Raw genomic sequence first — 23,821 nt, 5'->3', positions numbered from 1 at the left:
TTGCTATCTGGGTTTGGAATGACATTATTCTGTCATTATTCTAACCTCCAAATTCACTCCTTTTTGGAGTTTTTGCTCCAATTTTGCTCTAATATTGAATGGATTTTCTATTCCCATCTTGCAATAAGATTCACGGGCAGTAGCACTGGCTCAATTGCCATTAACGCCTGGAATAAAATTTCAATTCAATGCAGTGAAATTTCATTGCTACAAATTTAAATCTACATTGCTGTAGATTTAAAAAAAGATTTAAAACCACGAAAAAATTAGAATTAAACTTTTTTGACGACTAGAAAATCATCAGAACTCTTGTTAGAATGTTATCAAGGATTCTACAACTTTTTAGAAAAATATATCCTATTAATTTAATCGAAATTAAAAAATGAAATTAATATACTAATTCAAATGTCAATTTTACATAAAAAAGAAACTAGTTGTACTTATAACTCAATTATACCAAAAAAATATCCTACAACAAGAGGTACAAATAAAATTTAATATCAATCAGAATTCTGGTTATCGTAATTAAATTTTTGTTTAGAGTGGAACTTACAGTTCCAACTCAACTACGTAGAATGTTTGATAGATTTATAACTATAAATATCTGATTTGTATCTTTCTGGTTGAATCTATTAGAATTTTAATTAATGTGTGTGCGATAGGATTTTTCCGTGCATTAATGCATACATTGTAAATGCAAAATATTGTAAATGAAAATCATATGAATTGTTTATGTTAGAAAAATTAATTCTGAAGCGTTTCAAGGTACGAATGAAACTGTGTCATTACCACAATATATTTTGTTGTTTTATTTTCTCAATGAGATGAAAGAATCAAAATTTCGTATCACTTTTATGAAAGAATGATATGCTCTATCGCTGAATAACTTTCTCTTATTTGACACCAAAGTATCATGATTGTAATGGGAAGACAATCGTTAACTAGTAGTTCTGTTCGCGAGCTCATTTTCGTAACGCAAATAAAGAAAGCCACACGGAAAAAAAAGATTGACTGCTACAGCAAATTAGATGGTAAAATATGGCATAGCATTTTTAATTGGCTGCAGCAGCCAATTTTTGATTGCGTTAGCCTATCCGCAATGTCAGTATAGGATTTCGATAGGCTAACGCAACCAAAAATTGGCTGCTGCAACCAATTAAAAATGCTATGCCATATTTAACCATCTAATTTGCTGCAGCAGCCAATCTTTTTTTTCAGTGCAATAAAAAACGTTTCGCGTGTCTATTTCTCGTCCACTTAATCACGCAACACGTTTTTACCAGGCAGTCTCCTTTACTACTAACGAAACCGTTAATAGTACATCAAAGTAACCGAGTCTCGTGGTCGAAATCCCAGTGAAGTGTGTGTTTAGTGTTTCGACGTTTCATTATCGCCAAACTTTACGACAGCCTTTAGGGGACTCGTTCCCAACACGTGTTTCCTTTGAAATGAACTAGTCCGTTTCGCGTCGTCGTTCCGCCGTTCGCACGACGCGTTCTCATTCGAAGGAGATCAAGAGAGAACAAAGTTTTCACGTAAAAATAACGACGACTCTGCTGTTACCAGATGCTACTGCGATTGCTACGACCTACCGCACCGGAAATTCAGCATCGGATCGCCGAAAGAGATCAGAAGAGAGGAAAGAGGAGGAGGAGAACATACTAACATGAGGGAAGCGCTGGAAGGTAATTACACTTTAATTAATTCATTTCTTTTTCGAGAATTTAATATCATTCATATATCTTGTCGAAAGAGTCGCCGGTAAACCATTAAATGAAGAAAATTCAATAATTTTTCGATTACCGCAACGTTTCTAAGATTCTAAATATATGATACTTTTACAAGACACTGATTTAACAATTCGATCGAGAAAAGAGAGGGTAAGTTTAATAAATCTGAATTTGACCCAATTATTTGCCGGATGGATAAAGACAATCCAATATCTCGATTATGCAGAGAATATCGGTTACTTCATCTACTCGACCATAACTCGATTATTGTGGCTAAACAAATTTTTGTCAATGAAAATGCGCAGTATTTATCCAACCGACCTCAATGAATAAATCGCGCAAAATTAAGCGCGAATGTCGATAAAAAAACAATCATTCAACAAACTGGCACACCGAGTACAACATAATTGCATTCCAAAAATAATGTTCGAGATATTGCAGCCAATATATACAGGATGTACGACATCATCATGAAGCACCTCACAAAGTCTTCGATACATTTGAAATCGTCTCCTACGCGCACAGACTTCTATATTATATACCAAACCGTTTTTTTTTTTCAAATATATAGCTCTTAAAAGCATGTACTGAATTTATATGCATGCGCGGTATATACGGTATATACGGTTGAGAGGATTTCGGAGGATAATACTAATGCATGTATAAGTAACATGTTTAGTATACATATAGGTTACATGCAAATTTCACTATTGCCTCCGTTGACATCTACTGATTGTAAGAAGCAAAAATCACAAAAATAAAAATAAGACTTCACTATTAGGCTAATCACTCAAAGAACACACCAAGTCAAGAGAAAGTCAAAATGACTTTATTTTGTCGGAAGAAAGTTAAAATGATGATTTTATTACAAAATTTGACTATTTATTGACGTAAAGAATCAAAATAAAGTCATTTTGATTTTTTTATTGATTTTTACATGTGTTTCTTGAGTAGAACTCTATAATTACATACATCGACACACGCAATGACACATGCAACATGCGTGATATCATTTAGTCCCTTATGTCCACTACGTAATGCATAGGTTTTGGAGACATCTTTTATGCATGATATACTAAGGTATATAAGGGAATTAGCGGTAATAATGTATAAGTAATATACAAGTCTGAGCTCTTACGCCGTGAAAATTTATCAAGTTACCGTATATACGTAGCGATTATATATCATAAATCTATTCATTTTTCATTAAGGACAGGAGACCTCGTATATTTGCATACATGTAGAGCGTGTGATCTGCCTTTCGGTAAACGAACAAATAATAAATCGTCTCGGAGATCAAGGGAAACATGAGTTATTTGTACCATCGTCTTCCATCTCCAGCTAATTACAGCTCCGTACCGAAAACGTCGTGCATAATTTTGCTCCTAAATATTTCACTCATATCGACAGGCGTCTATAATGTCTATATACGAATCACGATAAAACGTCAAACGTTACACCAACATCGAAAGCACCGACTGTAATATTGGGAGTGCTAATTCAGTGTTCTCTTTATTCCCTTGGATTGTCCCACATTATCAGTATTATTTATAATTCAAGTGGCTTTGTTGAGGACGTACGGATTAAGTGTTGGATAAAGACGGTCCGCGGATACAGTTAAAAATAACACCATAAAATACGCAATATTTTATTTCAGTTCGGTTGCGACGAGTCGGGAAATTCAATGTTCCGCATTGCAGTCAAGAGATGTACTACCGAATCGCCTTAGCTTAAGCTTAGTTCTCTTTAGCCCGCTTTAGTCGGCCACGTCGTATCTCACTTGCCACGTAGCAGATATCATTTTTCATCGCGAATACACCGTCTCCACCGCGAAAACACCGCGCCGTGGCATAATGATATCCCCGCGACTGCGACTACTTACATTATTTAACCCTTTACGTTTCGTCCGTATTAGCGATAAGCTAGCAGCCGACCTCGTACATCTTTCGATATAATAGTCAGTATAGGTCAGCTTTACGAAACGCAATGCGAAAACTTTTCTCTAATAAAAACCGACATTTAACGTATTTATAGATTCTTTTAATGTATGATGTTCCTATAATATATTTTTCAAGATAGATGTGTCACAAACTCTAATTGTAATCAAAAGTTTCTAAATAAATATCACAAATAAATATATTCTATAACATGAATATTTAAAAAAAAAACTTGTACAAAGAGATATTATCTGTACAGAAAGGATAGTTTTGCTGAAGTATTTAATTAAAAATTTAATTAGAGATACAGATCTGAAAATGATTTTGTTGGACCATCAAAATAATTACGTAGGAATCTCAAGCGTGATGACTAATACTACAAAAAATTTTAACATTCTAGCAGAATTGATAAAAAAACATGTTTTAAACGTGTTTTAAACAGTTTTAAAAAGAAACATAATATGTTTTATTCTTAAAAAAAAAAACATTAGTCTTTACCAATCCTGCATTCTAGCAATCAATTTGACATCCTACATAATTATTTTCATGACCCAACAAAATTATTTTCAGATCTGTATCTACCCTGAAAGAAAAATATATGCAGTTTTCTTAGACGTCCACTTCATTACTGTTTAGTATTACTGTATTCTTAAATTGTAACAACATTACGTAAGAAGTGGACTTGGTAAGAGTTTTATTCAGTGGCTGAAGCAGTTTTTCTGGTAAAAATATGTACAACTTATATAAATCTGCCAATTATTGTATTTTTCAATAGAGTATCGTTAATTAAGATATTTCGTAGTCCATTTATTGTCCTGTTTTTGTTCAATAAATAGGTTCAGATTTTATACGCATCTTTTGTGCGCAGTAACTGCAGGCAAAACGTTAAGCCAGAAACTCATAGAAAAACGTAAGATGTACCTAAACAGTAAGCGAATTGGCTAATCATAATAGAGAACTAGAGGCAGTAACTTTCTCTACTGCGATTGACCAATTCGCTTTACTGCTGACATCTCATTGTCTTACGTTCTTGTACGTTACGTGTCATGGACTTTACATCTTAATTGACATCTTAAATAGTATTACTTCTCAGTTATTAAACGGAATTATTATAATTGTCCAGTAACTGCTCAAAAAATACATAAAGTTTTTTCCAGGGTAACTGAAATTTTAAATACTTCAGCAAAATCATCCTTTTAGCGTAGATAATAACTCTTTGTAACCAATTATGAATAGGACATTTTTTTATATTACAAATTTAAAAAAAAATATACGTAGAATATATTTATGTCATATACTCTAGAGATTTTTAATTAGAGTTCGTGATATACGTACTTAAAAAATTAATGTTACGCGCACAACCATAAATATGTTCCGTGTTTTAATTTCGCTTGAAATGCGTATGCGGTTTAAAATAGTTTTCGTTGCGGTAAGACAAACGAGATTTTTTTTGTAAGAGCGTAATTTACATTGGAGTGACCTGAAGGAGCATATTGTGTCGCTTGGCAACAGGTGAAGGACGTTAATTAAGAAGTTCGCGATATTTCAAGCAAAACCTGAGTCTCGGGATGTCATTACGGCTGTACCTTCTCGTAAGGAGAATTTATACGCAGTTTAACGCGACATATGAATGTTGCGTGAACTGCAACAACGTGTTAACAACGACCAGCTAACAAGATGATATGCTTTTGTGAGACATTATGTTGACTAAACCATCTATTTTATGATGTGTGGACACCCTATACTAGACTAGATCGCTGTTGAACACGTTTCTCCAAGAATAATTTCATAAACGCTTCTTACAAACTATTTCCATGAAGAAAAAATAACCACGGGTCTAAATTTTCATATCACTGTATCCACTTCCTGAAACTCCGATCTCTATCCGAAGGAAAATGGATTAGTCTTGGCACAGCGTGCGTGCATCGTGCCTCTGGCAACGAGTAAAACTTAATTAAGGAACTGTCCACGGTATTTCGGTCGAATTACGCGACACACGTCTCTACGGTACGATGCGGCGATACGGGCGCGAGTGCGTGGCGCGAGCTATCGGAGTCGCGATCGTTGACCGTGCCGAGCTATTCCGCCATCCACGACGGAATTTGGTTTTTGCATTGGGCAGTACTCTTTACTGCTCTTTACCTCGGACGATCCGTCCGCATCACCCGTGTCTCGCGTCGCCGAGTCCACGTGCGTGTCTTTTCCCGCAGGCTTCCCGCCAGCTCCAAAGCCGGCTCCGTGAAGCGCCTTTACGATTGGCAAAGAGAGACAAATGCGGCGGGACAGAAATTGGCCGTGGCATGTCAGAGATGGGCAGACAGACGGGAGAAACCGGGAAGACTAGCGAAAGAGAAAGAAGGAGAGAGGATGACGAAAACATGGAGTCGGACGGAGGGCCGCGACGTGACCGTGCCAACCTCGAGTTATTCGCATAAGCCGTCCCAACGGCCATTTTCTTCTTCCTCCGCCTTCTTCTGACTCCCCGTCGCCGCTTGACGAAAGGTGCCCGTGATTCAATTATATATCAAAATTACCGAAAGCTCTAAAACTGCATGACAATCCCGCACATGCTGACATATCCAATATAGAATGACAAAAAAAGCGTATGAAATAGAAAATAATTCTGCAAATATTATTTAACAACGCTTTCATTTTAATGCAAAGATTTTTTTACACCGAGATTTTTTACGTAATAAAAAATATCACTCTCTTCAAAAGGGGAGATTACTTCAAAAGTGACACGACTTAAAAAATTAAATTTCCTAAGAAAAGGAGAAAGACTATTTTACATCTTGAAAATTATTGACTAATGAAATAATGTCGGGAAAAAGAATATACCCTTTAACTTGAAAAATTTCATTTCTGTCATTTCCATTTCACAATCTTTAACTCTTTGAGGGAACTTTCTAACAAAGAAACTTGAAGAAGACCTTGTTTTCTAAGGATTTTTGGGATCGATAAATTAAATTCTATAGTCTCAGAATTCTAAAATTCAAATTTGAAAAAAATAGTGAGTATCGTCGAAACTTAAATTTAAGAAATTATTGGTATCGCTGAGTTTGAATATAGCCTTAAAACATCGAATTTAAAAAATGTAGTATGTAATCTCTGCAGGTTCCAATTTCACGAGGCTCATAATCAAGGTTTAAAAATTTATTTGAAAATCCGTACTAACTGTTTGCGTATAGCGCTAAATGAGCTTTAAATAAAGTGACGCTGAAAATTTAATGTTCATTTGCAGTAATAAATTCTTTAAAATTGAGTTTTATGAGATAAATAGATTTTTTTAGAAATTCTGTCCACTATATTGGATCGCTATTTAGAATTTTTCATTTTTTACCTCAAATAAAACATTATCGAATTATTCTATAGGCCAAGTTTCATGAGCAAACAATTTACAAAGTGAATGAGTGTGATCCCAAATGAGATTGCCGATTGTCTCACAAAGGATTAAAAACTACCTTTTGAGTTGGCAATTTTGACGATTTTTTTTTAAACCATCCTTTTTGAGTGTGACGTTTTGACAATTTTTTATAAAAACAGTTAGTTTCATTTTTGATGCTTAACCCGGGAGTAATCCTGATTTTGTTTTCATGTAAACGATCATCTGGAGATTTTAATTGGGATGTATTTACGCTCCAATTAAATCACTATTATGAATAACGTATTGTATATTATTAATTATTTTCTGATTTATTAATATTTGAGAACATGTTATGAATATGGATTTAACCACAATTTTCTGAAAAAAGTACGGGAGCGATATTATATTATACGGTGAATGCAAAGAAAATACAGTAGCGCGTTGAACGGCTGAGAGCATAAAAATGCACATGCGAGGTGAGAATCGCATACAAAGAGAGTTTATCGTGACCGACGAACTAGGACAGCAGGATAATCCAATACGCACCCGTTGTGCTCAGCCGATGCAGCGGTGTGCCGCCAAAAGTTTTTACTCTTCACGTAAAAATACAATGAATTTCATCCACGACTAACAAAAAGTGCCCGCCTTTGGACAAAAAGAAAACGAAAGTTCAAAATTCATTTGAAATTGTCATCGGCACGTGCAGTTGTCGTCAATTGAATTCACACACACAATACATCGATCTTAATCGCAGAAGAAACGGTCGTCTAAGCAAGTTAATATAGCTTAATACATTAATATTTTAAATTACACACCGAATTATTTAAGTACTAAAGATCCAGCTTGACCTTTATTTCCCATTTGTTATGTATTTCAGATTAATATCCCATTTAGATCCTGTGTACATTATAATGTACACCAAATTTGAAGACATTATCCGTTGAAATTATTTAATTCTGTCGACATCATCTCACATCAGATGTACATAATAGTGTATACGTCAAAAGAATAGTCAAAATTTTGAAAAAATTAATTGTTTATAAATTACTTATTAAAGTTCCCTTGAATTAAATTAAATTAACATGGTTTCAATAAAACCAAACCTGAAGGGTTTAATTAATATAAATAAAAAGATATACGGATAAAATGTGTGCGCATTTCTTCGCCATTTGCCAAATAAATACATCTACTCTTCCTCGGAAGAGGTAACGGTCCCGCGACCGCATCGAGGCTGCACGCGCAGCGAGACAAGAAGGAGCAATAGAAAGAGGCAGACACTGGACAGACGTTATATTTAGCACGAGCACGTGGCGGCGCGGCCGGGTATCTCTTGCCCCTTACCCCCGGTAGATAGGTAGGTCGGTCGGTCTGTCTCCCGGAAAAGCTAATGGCAATGTGTGAGTACCTGTTGCCCCTGGGGACGCCCAGACAACTCCCCCGGTGCTCTCCCCCTTATTCCTCCTCTTCCACTCCAGAGCAAGTTGTACTTGCAGCAGCAGCAGCAGCATCACCGCCACCACGCGTCTCCCCCATAATCAGTAGGAATCGAAACCATCGGGATGGGAGACAAGAGGGGATCGTCGGAACGCCTTGGCCACGATCCAGACTTAACTGCTTTTCATGAGAAATCAAGAGAGAGGCCAACCGACCGACCGATTGCTGGCTTCCGATGACGACGACCACGCGTCGTTTCGCTAGATTATTATAGCGCCGACAACTCCAGCTAATGACGTCGAGCGCGTCAGATTAACTGCCATCTTCTCTTCTCCGACAAATCACCGATTCTTGGTCAGTACCATGTCCATTTCTACAAATGTAGATTAACTTTAATCTTGGTTTAATTTACTCTGTATTCTTTTCTAATTCTTGAAACTAGAATAAGATAAAAAGTAAATTAAACCGAGATTAAAGTTAACCTACATTGGATATAAGTCACTTGTTGAACGTTTTCGTTGTAACAATAGGTATACTTTTAACAATTATTATAGTTATATATATTACAATTAAAATTAATATAATAATATAATTACATTATAATATAACAAAAAAATACATTCATCTTCTTTATTACCTATAAAAAAAACTAAAGCGGCGTTTACAATGAGATTTTAAGGCATAAAACTTAAGTGTTAAGTTTTAAGCCGTAAGAAATCATAACTGATCATTAGGGCAATCAATATATGTACAGGGCATCTTTTTTTTATTTAACTAATAAAGAAATAAATTAAATATAAATTTGTTTCATAAGAAATTATGCATTTTGAGCCCTATACGTTACAGCATATTTTTGCATATTTCACACATAAAAGCATATTTTTGCATATTTAGCCCACACATGCACAATATTTACAGATTTTATCTATTTTTATTCTATATTTCACATCGTTTTCTAATTTAAGTTTATGATTACGTTATTATAAGCAAAAAACTTAATTAATATTTTGAAAATTTGTGAGATAAAAAGTAATTTTCAAATGCATGTATTCCTTTCTTTAGAACATTTTTTCAATTTCACAGAGCATATTTTAAGCGCTTAAAAAGGGATTTTTACAGTATAATCAATATATTCCTTTCTTTAGAGCATTTTTTCAATTTCACAGAGTATATTTTAGGCGCTTAAAAAGGGATTTTTACTGCATAATTTTGGTTGCCCTACCGATCATTCTCCTCTCATTTTATTGTGATTGAACAATTTCTTATAACTTAAAGCTCAAAACTTAAGTTTTAAGCTTTAAGAGGATCTTAAAGTCGTCTGTTCATCGGATTCAGCAAGACTTACACAATTTACGTGTCATTGACTCATCACTACATACTACTATACATCAATATCGCACGCATATATACGTACAAATTTTCTAACTAACTAATCTTTCGTATTAGGTATCCAAGTCTAATTCTAAGAACTCAACATTATTTGTTCATGTAACTCCTGGTCCAAACCAAGATTGTTTTATATGGACAAAGTATAAAACTTGTATATAAAACAAATACTGTTACAAGAAACCGATAACAAAATTATAATTTTCCAATTTTTTTCATTTTTGACATAAAATCGACCAATTTAGATTATATTATCATTTATATCCTTTAATTGTAGAAAAGGATTTTCATATCTGTGTTTATATAAAGACAATTAAAAAAATACTTATTTGAAAAATAATCAGTAAAACACAAACTTTTTAGGATGCTCTTAAAAAAATCTCATTGTAGATGTCGCTTAACACGAGCAAGAATTGCCTTCAGATCATAATTTCATGATCACAGTTTCCGTAAAATTACAATTCAAAGTTTCCATCTCATCACCTTTGGCCTAGTAAACTATTTTAGCAAGTAAGTGTACTTTACCGAAAATATCTCGCATCAGTCGTTGACGAATTAGCAATGTAGCTATATCTATTGCCCGCGGCATACGTATAGAAGTTATTTATTTAGCACACGTGACATCCTTTGATCCAGTACGGTAGTTCGGTTAGTATACGAACGGGCATATTCATAGCATCGGGATACCTATTCGTCGTTGCCATGACCAACGTCCGTAACGATACCACATTTATTCATCCACGTTTTATCTTCACGTTTCGTTTATACTCTTACGGCATCGTTTATACTTACAACATGCCAATCAAGCCAGCGAAAAAATAAAGCATCAACGTCAAGTATATATATATCTAATATCATCCAAGATAATCATTATCCAGGACAAGTATAAAATTGTAAAAAGTACTAATAAATACTTTTAAAATAACTTCTTTATGAATAGACTTTGACCTTAAATAAATTAGAACTCTAAATAAGAATAAAATAAAAAGAAATACCTTTTCTTATTTATTGTGCTAGTATTTTTTATGACTTAAATATAAAGACACATTAATAGGGACAGACACAGTAATAGAAACAATTATAAATTTATAATTAACCTGAAACCGTGTAAACCGTGATAAACTTATAACCCTAAAAATGACCTATAAGCTTGAAACTCTCGCCGCATTTCAAGCCCTACGTTTTATTTTCGTGCGAAAAGAAATTAAAAATCTGTTACGGGACATAATTTGTTAATGGCGTTGTTGCTTTCCAGTTCAAGGTCCATTTTTTTCAGGTTGATGTTGCAATGCAAAGAGATAGAGAGAGGGGAGAGAGGGGAGGGGAGAGAGAGAGTGCGTGAGAGATTGCGCAAGCGAACCATAACGACGTAAGGACATCGCGTTACATCAGGATGACATTACGCAGGTATAGAATGCCCGTGAGGCTTCCGATTAGGCGAAAGTAATTGCCACGCGTGGTCCGATGGGAGAACCCGAGATGATTGCCTCGTACAAATTCAGCCAGACGTTCCCATCGCGCGATGACCTATTAACTGCGCCGTATCTTGACCGACATATCGCTGAACGCTGTTTTCGACACGGGCGATCATAATTCATACGTCACTACGTAACTGCTATCGGAGCCCCTTTATTGTCACAATTGATCAATCATTCCGATCAATTCGACATTTTACGTCACGTTTCATCCGATCGACGAACAATACAAACCTCTCGCGTTGAAATATAAACAATTTCCGCCACATTACTGTCACTTCAGAGTTCATTGAGTTCGCTCCACACTTTGTCGGCGCTGTGCAAAATGAAATTTTGTATGACGTACATACTCGCATGAACGCACCAATTATTAACCGGTACATGTAGCCGGATTCACAGCAAATACATTGCGAGCCATAATGTACAAATGCCACTGTAGGCGATGATTAGAATTAGCTTTGAACTGCCTTCGCTTTGTTCGACGTGTAATAATTCAGTGCTTTCGTAAGTCCATAAGTTGAACTTCTCGTAACTAGATTATCGTCGTAAGTGTAATACGGCTGTCAGTACGCTTGCAAACTATCGACGAAATTATTCCCGCACAGTGACATATGCATCACTCGAACTCCGCAACGTCTAAATCTCATCTAAGCTTTGAAACGCGCATTAATAATTAAGCAGAACAAGATTATTCACGAACGCGCGTGGGTGATTAATTAAACTGTGTATATACCAAACGCGTCACACGAAGTCCGTGTTTTATTTCCGTACTAGACTAGACTACAATATACAAAGGGGGTTAATATAAATAATGGTCCAAATTTTTAAAAGAATAAGAAAGAAATGTATTATCTGAAAATGCTATGAATTGTTTTATCAATCGCTGCGGAACACCTGCGCGTTCTAGCCGCAGTAGGTATATAAAATGCAATTCCCAACTCCCAGCCAAGCAGTTGGCTAGCAGTAGTTCACGCCAGAAAATTCTTGCCACTTTATGGTCTGCGAACACCTTCCCCTTCCGCGGACGCAGATTGTTACATAAATAAAAAAGACAATTAAAAAATCAAAGAATTAAAAAAAAGAACACACAGAGTTCGAGTTGCTGAACTGAAACCTGATTCTGACACCGAGATCAGGGCGATCGACTTTCACCATTCGCGCGAGGCTGGCCGGCGGCTCTCGTGCGTCAAAATCCACACTCGCGAATAAGCGAAACAAAAAAAAACAGAAAAGAGGGAAAAGCAAAAGTAGAAAAACCGGAAATCTGACCAGAATATCGAATCCATGCGATCCCGGCCGTCCGGTTAGTGAGCCGGCCGTGAGACCTCTCCGTTTAACGTTATACAGAAATAAAAGCGAGCATGATAGAACGTTATTAGTTCCGTTGGCTGTGCACACCGGGAAACTGCGTGGCCGGCCACCTTCTTACAAAATTGATTTACTCACTTCTTCACAGATCTGTCAGCGTCACCTAGCGATGATGCCGAGCAGAAGAAAAATAATTGATTAGGTATACGTGCTGCATTTCTACGCAATGAACGCGGATATCGAGTAAATCCCGAATCGCTGTTAACAAGCAGTTATATATATTTTAACACATTTCGTTATTATTTAATATAACAATATTATGTATTTGTGCGCGAACACGGAATTCATTCGAATTTCATTCGATTTTTGGTCCTGCAGCACTACACTGATTGTGAGAGAAAAGTTTTTGGTGTTTGTGACTATAATTACACTATAATTACATGTTACCATAATTATTAGGCAGTGGTTGCTATAATGTTAGTAATAATCAGGAGTGGCGGTAGTGTCTCCGGCCATGTTAAAAAAAAACTGCTTCAAGAGAGAGAGAGATTAATAAAAATGAAATGAAAGACACTACAAGTCTCTTATCCCGAGCCACCAAAGTGCATTTTTCGAGGGTGCATAACTACTAAAATATAAAAAATTTTGAAACGCACGTAATATATTCTAGAAGGTCGCATCGCCACGAGTAATTTGAGCTAAAAAAAATTAAAATCGGTCATTCTGGACATATGAGCGGTCGAAAAGTGATGATAATTATATATATGGTTATAAATATATATAGTTGGTACCGAAGATTACAGATTATAATTATGAGATTTGCTTTGCTCGCTAAAATTCGCTGAAGATGATTTTAAATGAGGACGAAACGTCCGAGGAATTCATAATGTAATATGTTTTATGTACAATATAATTAAAAATTGCGCTTTAATAACTGCATTTTTACTCTCACTTGCCACGTTATTTCTACAATTATAATTATTATTAACATAAAAATTATTGCAACTACTATAATTTAACTCTAATTTATGATAATTATGATAATTTTTTTAAACAATCATAGAAAATTAAGTTATTATTATTATTATTATTAACATTAAATAGTAACACCTAATCATAAATATGGTAACATAATTACAATCATAAATATCAAAAACTTTTCTCTCGATTTATATTCAGCGACAACTAAGATATTAACTTCTTGATGGATTATCCGGCAAAAGTGGCTGATATAGTCGTCATTTCTCTCTGATCTTTCTCGATGTCACGCTTGGGAGGAGATCAATATGATACTATCGAAGCACGTATAGCATGCGATTCTCTCTCTCTCTCTCCCTCCCTCCATCCCCCTCTCTCTCACTCCTTCTTTCTCTTTCGATAACGTCAACAAGAAAAATGCTCGTAGCGGGAAATATCTATGATGTGGATCGATCGAGTCATAGAGGACACGTGGATATAAGCTCGCGGATCACGGCGGAAATTCGCGGAATCTTCGAAGCGCGACGCTCGCGGATCATACCGGGAGAACCGAGCGAGGCGGAAATCGAGCTCTCCCTGATGTATCCGTCCTGGATGGGATATAAACGATGTCGATGGCGTATCCACAATCGCGGACGACCGAGTTCTCGGCAAAATGAAAAGCGAAGTTCGCCCGCAAGTCGTTAAACGAGTGATAACAATGCTCGAGTTGGCACTCCGTCGACGAAGCTCTATAAATTCAGCAGTCACGGCCACGCGTGTTCCACTGCGAGAGCTATTTTCAGCTTCGTAAAAACTTGCACGGAATTGTCGGAATTATGGTTCATGAAGTAATGAGGGCACGTGTTCGATGAAAATATGTTTGTGTCCGAACTCCTGATGCCCGCGCAAACACGCCGTCATTACGTCCGCTTCCCTAAGTTTCCACGATATCCTATTATCCCGAAGAATTCTACAAATCTTTTCAAACGTGTAATAAGTACGTATAGAAGATAACTTTGTAAACGCACGATTAGATTTGGTATCACGATCGTTCGCAATTTCCAAGCACTATCGATTTCCGACCAATTCCTTCATCGTATAATATGTACGCGAAATGAAGTAATCCATCTTTTGCCCTATTAAATATTTTAGTCCTCTACTCCAGCAATTAGTTCGTTGTGCAATATCTTATCGGTGTTGCTTACATCCGCAATACTAATTATAAAACTTACGCCCGTATTTGCAATTGCATTTCCGTTGGAAAAACTTAAATGAAACCATATCTTTGAGATACCTACAGTAAATAGATCTTAAAGTCAATTTGACATTCGTTACATCGTATTTGCAATCAGATTCGCTACATAACTTCAGATGTTTGTCTCGAAATACAAACTGAGTTTTGTTCTTCTGCATATTTCATTAATTGATTTTTGAAAGAAACTCATACGTATGTCTGTTATGTTACAGATTTTGAATCTCACGGACTTTTGCAAAGATTCGAAGTACCTACTGACGTGACAAACATGAAAACTTTGCGAAACAAAATATGCGGTAACACATTTATCGAAATACAAAGAATAAAATGAAAAGAAAAAGTGACAGACTTCTCGATATTAAAAATCAAATTTATAATAGAAACGACAAATGAGTTTTTTTATATCGATATATAATATATGTACACTAAAAAAAAATACTAAATTTCAATAAATATTTGTTTGAATAATTCTAAATAAATATTTACTAAATGATGTAATAAATAAATATATTTATTTAATACAAAAACCATTAATTTGATTTAATTATAATTTTTTAGTAAATATTTATTTACTGTAAGTAAATTTACTTAACACTATTCAAAGAAATATATATTAAGATTTTGTAAATTTTTTTCCGTATATTATAGATAATATCTATTATTTCACCTAATTTTTTTTATATTTCACATGCTATGCAAAATGTGTCATACGTAAAATATCACAAAATCAGAGGGGGGAATCTGTATTTTCGTTTGAGTACAAAGCGCGTTCTATATCTTTTAGATACACATCTCGAATAGATATATAATTCAACGAATCAAAATGCATTAATATTAATACGTATTAATATATCAATAAATCAATAAATAAAAGCAGGGCTACGAGCCAGTTACAATATAAAGAATATTTAATATTCGTACAAACGTTTCGATCGGATCATTTTCAATGTAAACACAAATAACATTACATAAGTTGTCGGAGTATTCCCGTATTAACGTATTAACGTATTAAGTATTAAGTATTAACGTATTAATATAATTCTTTATATTAATAATTAATTTGAAAGATAATTAATAGGAGAAATGGAGTATTCGACATATATTGTAATACATGTAAATATTTTGTATTTCACAAAATTATCCTAATATTTATTTTGGTATGCAAAACCAGCCACCGCGTCCACATTGATATTCGCGCAAAGAGCGAGTAACGAGCCACTCCGCGTGCCATCACATTACCCATTGAATGCGATGTCAAGTAGTAAAAGAGATACCAATCGTGATTATTTTTTAATTAGTGCTATTACTCCAATTAATTAACTCCCGCAATTACCGATAAATACGTTGACTAGTTATCGAAGCAAGTATCTCTCTCTCTCTCTCTCTTGTGAAATTTATTTTATATATATACCCCTAAATATATATATATATATTCCATTGGAAACGAAGCGGAAAGAGATTAACGAGAATTATAAATTATTATTTTATTGTAATATTTACACGAACTGCAACAATTTTTTTAACGACTGGAATTGAACGTATCTTGCAATGCGCTTTTTTCTCACTGAGCTAAATGTAATTTTCTCGTTACCTTCGGAATAAAGATACGAAATAATATTACGCCGGATCGAACGATTTAAATAAATACCGTAATCATCGGGCTCTTATTTTATATTCGCCAATATTGCGTAACATAAATTCAACGTTTATATATCGTAATTTGTTCAAATCTCCCGGTATTTGATATTTCGTTCAATAGGTTGATTTGCGAGATTCATGAATATCAGATAAATAATAAAACTTCGTTTTTTTTTCATGTTATTTTCACAAATGCATTTTGATGGAATTTTGTCGCAATGTAAAGTGTGCATCGTGTTCGATTAATGGGGGAAGTATTATGCAAAGTACGATTATCTCATTCTGATAATTAATACGCACGATCGTAATTAATCGCGTTTTCACAAGTACCTGTATTGTGTACAAATACAACGGAAAAATATGAAAGAGCAGAAAACATCGAGCGGCGAAAGCAACCGTGGAGTGAGTATATTATTTCTTATTTTATTTGTTATTTGAAACATTAATTATTTGTATTAATTCATATGAATATTATTTTATATATAAACAATATACAGTTCATTTCTTATTTTATTTGTTATTTGAAAAATTATTTATTTATATTAATTCGCACGAATATTATTTTATATATGGGCAACACAGTTATTCTTTTAGACAGTAATTATTCTGAGCATTGTTGTAACTTTTTACATTTTTATTTTAATTCAGCGTAGTTTTATTGCAATTATACAATTATCATGGCATATCGTACTGGTGAATAAAGAACTATTTTTTATATCGTAGCATAGATCTGTATGAAAATTGTATCATATATATATAATGCATATTTTATACAGAAGTACATATTTATTAAAAGGATAATATAGATAAATTTAATATCTCACACATAGAAATTTATTTCCTTGGAACAGATGTGTGTAAAGTATGACAGTACAAATATTTAATCTTGGATATAATCATCAATTTATTGAACATACTATTAGAAATAAGATTTGCTCGAAAATCGCAAGTAAAAATAACATAAAGATATAAATATCTAATATGCTAATAATATTCAATCTTATATAATTAAGATATTTTTTTACAACTTTTTGTAGATTCTCAATTTAGTTTGTTATTCTGATAATTATTTTAAAAAACTGATAATTGTTAAAAAAAGTAAGAGAAAAATGTAAAATAAAATATTTCTACTTATCTAATTATAGAAGACAAGTATTTTTAAATATTAAATTTTTACTTAAACATCTTCGTGATACATCTCATATCTTATGAATTAAGACAATTGGATTTATTTATGCAAAATAAATATAAATTGAATATAAATCTGTATATAACGTAGAGAACATTGTTAATTATATTTTACTATTTAAAATTTTTAAGATAAAAGAAATCTTGATTCGAATATATCTTTCTACATGTTCTCAAGTAGTAAGAGAAAAAGTAAAAGAAAAAAACGTAAAATAAAATATTTCTACTTATCTAATTACAGAAGACAAGTATTTTTAAAATATTAAATTTTTACTTAAATATCTTCGTGATACATCTCATATCTTGTGAATTATGAAAATTGGATTTATTTATGTAAAATGAATATAAATTGAATATAAATCTATATACGTAGAGAACATTGTTAATTATATTTTACTATTTAAAATTTTTTAAATAAAAGAGATCTTGAATCGAATATTTCTTTCTAGAGTTTCTACATGTTCTCAAGATTAAATATATTATCAGCCAATATAAAAAAATAATATTTAAAAATTTTTGTTATATGCATTTCACAAAGAATTAAAAGATGAATAGAAAAAAAGTTAATAATAGATAACATTCTTTGACTAATTAATTTAATAGAAAACATACTCCAAAGCGGGTACCAATTATATTTATTTTTATAGTAAAAAAATTAAATTTATTCCAATTTTTCATAATCTATCCATTTTTATCTATTAATAATTTGATTATAATGAGTAATAGCCCCTCTTTTTACAATTAATTAGATACACTCTCAATTGATTTCTAATCAAAATATAATATTGAACTGTCTGTGTCTCAAGATACGAAATGCTTTTTATATGAAATCTATATTTATTATTTGATAATTGTAAATATAAACAGCGTATATTGTACCTCGTTACGATTTAGTAATAAAGATAAGAGCAGTTCAATTCCACACATATCTCCGTTACTTGCAACACCGTCGATTCGGTTTCATCAATATAATTAAATAGACATACAGAGACTCGAGATGCAGGAGAATGTGCCTCAAAATTAATCTCTTTAACGCATGCAACTTCCTCAGAATCTTTTGTGGCTATTACACACTGTTAAATCTATAGTGTCAAATTTAACCTACCATGAGTCGCCACTGCTCCTACTCAATCATGTCGTTATTTTATACTAAAACAATGGTTATATTTGACACTATAGTGTTAATTTGATATTGTATAGTGTCAAATTGACACGGTATAGTGTCAAATTTAACTATCATTTTGATAAAAAATAACGATATATTTAGTAGGAGCAGTGGCGACTCACGGTAGGTTATATTTGACACTATAAATTTAACAGTGCATAAGAACCGATTGCACAATAAAATATTTGCGCTATGTAGCATTAATTATGTAGAGTTATATGGCGACGTAGTAAAAGTAAACCACGTCGAAACAAATGAATCTAAAATAGATAGACAGAGACTACGGCGCGTCCGTGCAGGTGCCAGCTCGGGAAAATTACAAGAAACTCTGATGGCGCGAGTAAATCAGAAAGTTAAAAATGTCTTCTTAGAGACAAGCGCGGCTTTTTGACAACAGTCGACGAAGGACGACACCTTCGTCTCCGATTTCGACGTTTTCGAGCGTCTTTTAACGGAGAGCTACCAGAATGGCGAGTGGCGCGATGCGTAAAAGAGCTACCGGGGCTGTACAGTACAGAAATAGTTGGACGTAGCGAACCGCAGAACGGTTTGCCGTTCAATTCCAAGACGCGAGACGGACGGCCCGCATACGGCACGTATGTACATACCTTCCGCCCGCGGAATCGCGGCAACGCGACGGCGACGATAATTATAAACGCGACGGGTCGCGCCGCGCGGTGCGGTTCCCGGACAAAAGGGAGTTCTATGTTCCTATTTTATCCTGCGGGGCTTTCTTTCATGAGCGACGCGTTGTCGCTAGACGCCGCTAATACGAGTTAATAAATCGTCTCATATGAATCACTGCCGTCTTCCCGAAGACGCGTGTCTTTTGCTCTTAACACGTACGACGCATATTTAACCGCTCGTGTAACGACACCATGTATCGCTCGAGAAGAGACGAGATGCCCAGAAACCTCGGCGAGATCAAAAAAGCGTCGCGACGTTTAATGCATAAAGTAACAAAAGCCCGCATCATGTTAAGGCGTTCATAGCCAACCGTGCGTGGACAAATGATAAGGAGGATTAAGGCCATTTTTGGACCCTAATTTTCAATTAAACAATTTTTCTTATTATTAATAAATATCTAAAATAATCATTATATAAAAAAAAATTCGATGCATAAAGCCTTAATTAATTATTAATCTAGATATATTATTTTGATATATACAGGGTGTTTGATAAGTAACAATAAAACTCTCGCATAGGGGTAGAGCGGACTAAATTGAATCGAAAAGTCCTCTACCATTTTACAATTTTCGCAACAATTAACGAAATATTAATTACAAATCGCCGAATATATTGGGTTTTCAATAATTTTTTACTCAAGTACTATCAACTTTACAGAAAAACAGCAAGTGACAAAAATTGTTTATTTTCTTCCCGTAGAGTTCTGAGAATTTTTTCAGAAATTTTTGGTACCGCATTTTCTCATGTTTGTAAAAATAGTTACCAATTAGAAAATGCAGTACTAAAAAATTCTGAAAAAATTCTTAGAACTCTATGAGAAGAAAAAAAATTTTTTGTCTTACTATTTTTCTGTAAAATTGATAGTACTTGAGTAAAAAATTATTGAAAATCAATATTCGGTGATTTTTAGTAGGTAATTGATATCTTGTTATATAACTATTGCGAAAATTGCAAAATGATACAGGACTTTTTGACTCAGTTTAATCCGCTCTATCCCTATGCGAGAGTTTTATTGTTACTTATCAAACATCCTGTATATTCTTGACATTTTGTATTCTAAGAGGTATTTTATGATTCCAATGAATACAAAAAACTGTTTAATGGAAATCTGTAGAGAGCCAAAAAACGACTTTATTGATGACCTTCCTCCTTTAACAGTAATAAAATAACTTGTTTACTGCGTCATGTGGAGCACGCTGGTTAGCACAATTTCGGGAATGTGGTCGCGCGGCAAAATGAGCATGCATATATCAAATAATAATACGATTTATGTATATGTTGGTACAATAACACAGACACGATAATATGTGGCAAAGCGTAAATATAGTAATCGTCCAATTATAATGTGACGCCGACGGGGGAGCGTAAATTCGGAATTCTTCCCCGCGGACATCAATTGCAGTCAGATTGCGTCGCCCACGCGAGGCGATTTAAACTGATTTAGGATAAACCGTATTGCGTGGGAGGTAGGAGGAATATTCCCACGGAAATGTGCGGTCTGTCCTACCACGGGTAGGACCGTAAATCAGCTCCACACCTATCACGTTCCTTTACGCATTACGCTCCGCATGTGACACACGTGCCAAATTATATTCGCCGCCCGTTCTCGTCGCGAGATTTCGCGATTTCGCCGATTCAAGAGGAGCTATCGTTTCTTCTCGTTTCGACTTCGCGATCCTGCTTTACAAGAATTACGAGTGGAAGAGCTAATTTCAACCTGAGAAGATTACGTTCTAATTTGATACCAGGTGATTAACGTCTGCACTATCTCGCATCAGCGCGACGAAATAATGAGCATACGAACCATATAAAATTAAGCTATATCTGTAGAGTGTGTAAGGGTATATTACACTGTTAAATCTATAGTGTCAAATTTAACCTAACGTGAATCGCCACTGCTCCTACTCAATCATATCGTTATTTTATACTAAAACAATGGTTATATTTTATACTATGCAGTGTCAAGTTGACACTATATAGTGTCATATATAACTATCGTTTTGGTGAAAAATAATGATATATTTAGTAGGAGCAGTGGCGACTCATGTTAGGTTAAATTTGACATTATAGATTTAACAGTGTAGACACAGCTACTTATGTTCCATTAAGCTACACTGAAAAAAATGCATGTAATTTTACATGGAAATTACATGTATACGACTGGAAAATTATCTAAATTACATAAATATGCTTATATACTGGAAATTGTAAATTTCCAATCATATTTAGGCAATTTTTCAGTCATGAACACGTAATTTCCATGTAAAATTACATGTAGTTTTTTTCAGTGTAACACAGTCAAATGATATAAATCAAGTTAATAAAAGACAAATGGAAGAGCCGATATGGCAAAGCTATATTTAAAAAGGTTCTACCACAATCAAATTATTAGAGCGGAGATATTGTAAAGAAGAAGAAACTATTCCAAGTAGCCGTCGCTGAAACACGCGATCTAATGGTATTCCGGATGGATGCGTTTACGCTTGTACATAGAAACGTGAGCAAGATAAATTTCGGTGTGACATTCTATTTAAGCTACCTTTCTAGCACAAAGTTCCATTTATCTACAAAGAAGCTGCCGTTTGCACAACGCTTTACTCTCGGTTAAACGTGTCGTAAATAAAGAACGATGCGCAATATGTATTCTCTAAATTCTTTGGAGTGAATCTCACTTCAAAAGAGTGAAATCTCTTAACTCTTCATGGTCACACTTCTAAAAAGCCACACGATGGTTACTCTGCAGGTAAAATGACCCGACTCATCTTTAAAGTGTTACCAAACCGACAGTATTAGTTTCAATAATTTAAAAAAAATACCGTATATAATTTCATCCTTTAAGAAAATGCAACAGTGGCATTTTTGTGAAAAATTTAATTTTAACACTAAAAAAAATTGTAAACCTGAATTAGAATTTAGCGTGAAAGTTACATATACATCGTCTTTCACGCTAAATTCTAATACATGTTTACGATCTTTTTTTTTAAATTTTTGTTAAAATTAATTTTTCACACAATGCTTGGGTCATTTTGACCCAGTGTGACCATGAAGGGTTAAAGAATAAAAATTCTGCCACTCTCTTGAAAAAAAGTGCAGAATTTTCATTCTTTTGGAATGAGATTCGCTCCAAAAAAATTACAGAGTACGTATAATGTACCATCCCGCTCTTAAAAGTTTTTCCGCGTTTCACGTCGGCGTGCTAAATCACGACACCTTTATTCGTGCACGTGCGATATGCACGTAATCCGTCGCGACCTTTCTGCTTATCTTCAATGCCACCTCCCTATTCGCGAACAGTACAGATCGAATCTCTTTCACCACGGGGTGTCGACGCGCCAAAATTAGCGCAGGTGCAGCGCCCCATGCGCCACATAAACATTTTATGCCAACGATGTTCGAGTTTTCTCTCAAGGACACCGACTGCTGACTGACCGGAAATTACGGCAGTTAACCGCAATTAAAGCCACATCTAATTCCAGCTTTAGATTAGCAATAAGAAACTACGCGATTCGTACTTTCTTCAGTGACAGAAAAAAGTCGAAACTGTAGAATCGCTAGTGTCCCTTCAGTATTAATGTGGCTATGCTGAGTTTTTAACCGTCCGGAGCTGACACCAAAATCTGTAACAGTTACTTGGCTCTGGGTCTGTGTGGGTAGGATTATTATTTTAATAAAAAAGTACACTTTTTAAAAAAAGATGATGATCCGGGAAGAGAGAAGAGGATATAATTTTTTTATGCATTAAATATAGATATTTAATAAAGTAAAATTTCTAGAACATAATTTTTATGGACATTCTTATATTAACATAATCTTATAAACATAAAATTTTAATTATAATTATCAGTTAAATTTTATCTCAAAACGACATACACTCTTAAAAAAGTACGACTAGCAAGCCTATTTATAAAATTTATTTCATGTTAATTAAGACTCTAATTAATTTCAAGGAATCAAAATGACAATTCGTATAATAAAAAAATGAATACTAAGTGTAGTTAACTAACGAGGGAAGTTTCACAACTGTCCGGAATCGATTTGATTCTCCGTAAAATATGTTGTTAAACACGAAAATCTAAGAGAGACACGTATTTTTTTATACGTGCGCTAACTCATGTTTAAGGGGTGAAACACCCCTTTGAAGAAAAACGGTATTTCTATTTCGAGCTGAATTACCGTCGGAAGTATAAAAAATTGAAAAAAATTTTTCAAACAAAAGTTGTACGGTTTCAAGAGTACTTCAATGTTGCGAAGAAAAAAAATTTTTTAATATTTTTGTTTAACAATTGTTAACAAA

This window comes from Mycetomoellerius zeteki, unplaced genomic scaffold (assembly GCF_001594055.1).
Source record: "Mycetomoellerius zeteki isolate Tzet28-1 unplaced genomic scaffold, Tzet1.0 scaffold158, whole genome shotgun sequence".
In the NCBI taxonomy this organism is placed as follows: domain Eukaryota; kingdom Metazoa; phylum Arthropoda; class Insecta; order Hymenoptera; family Formicidae; genus Mycetomoellerius; species Mycetomoellerius zeteki.
Note: the sequence above shows the minus strand (reverse complement) of the source record.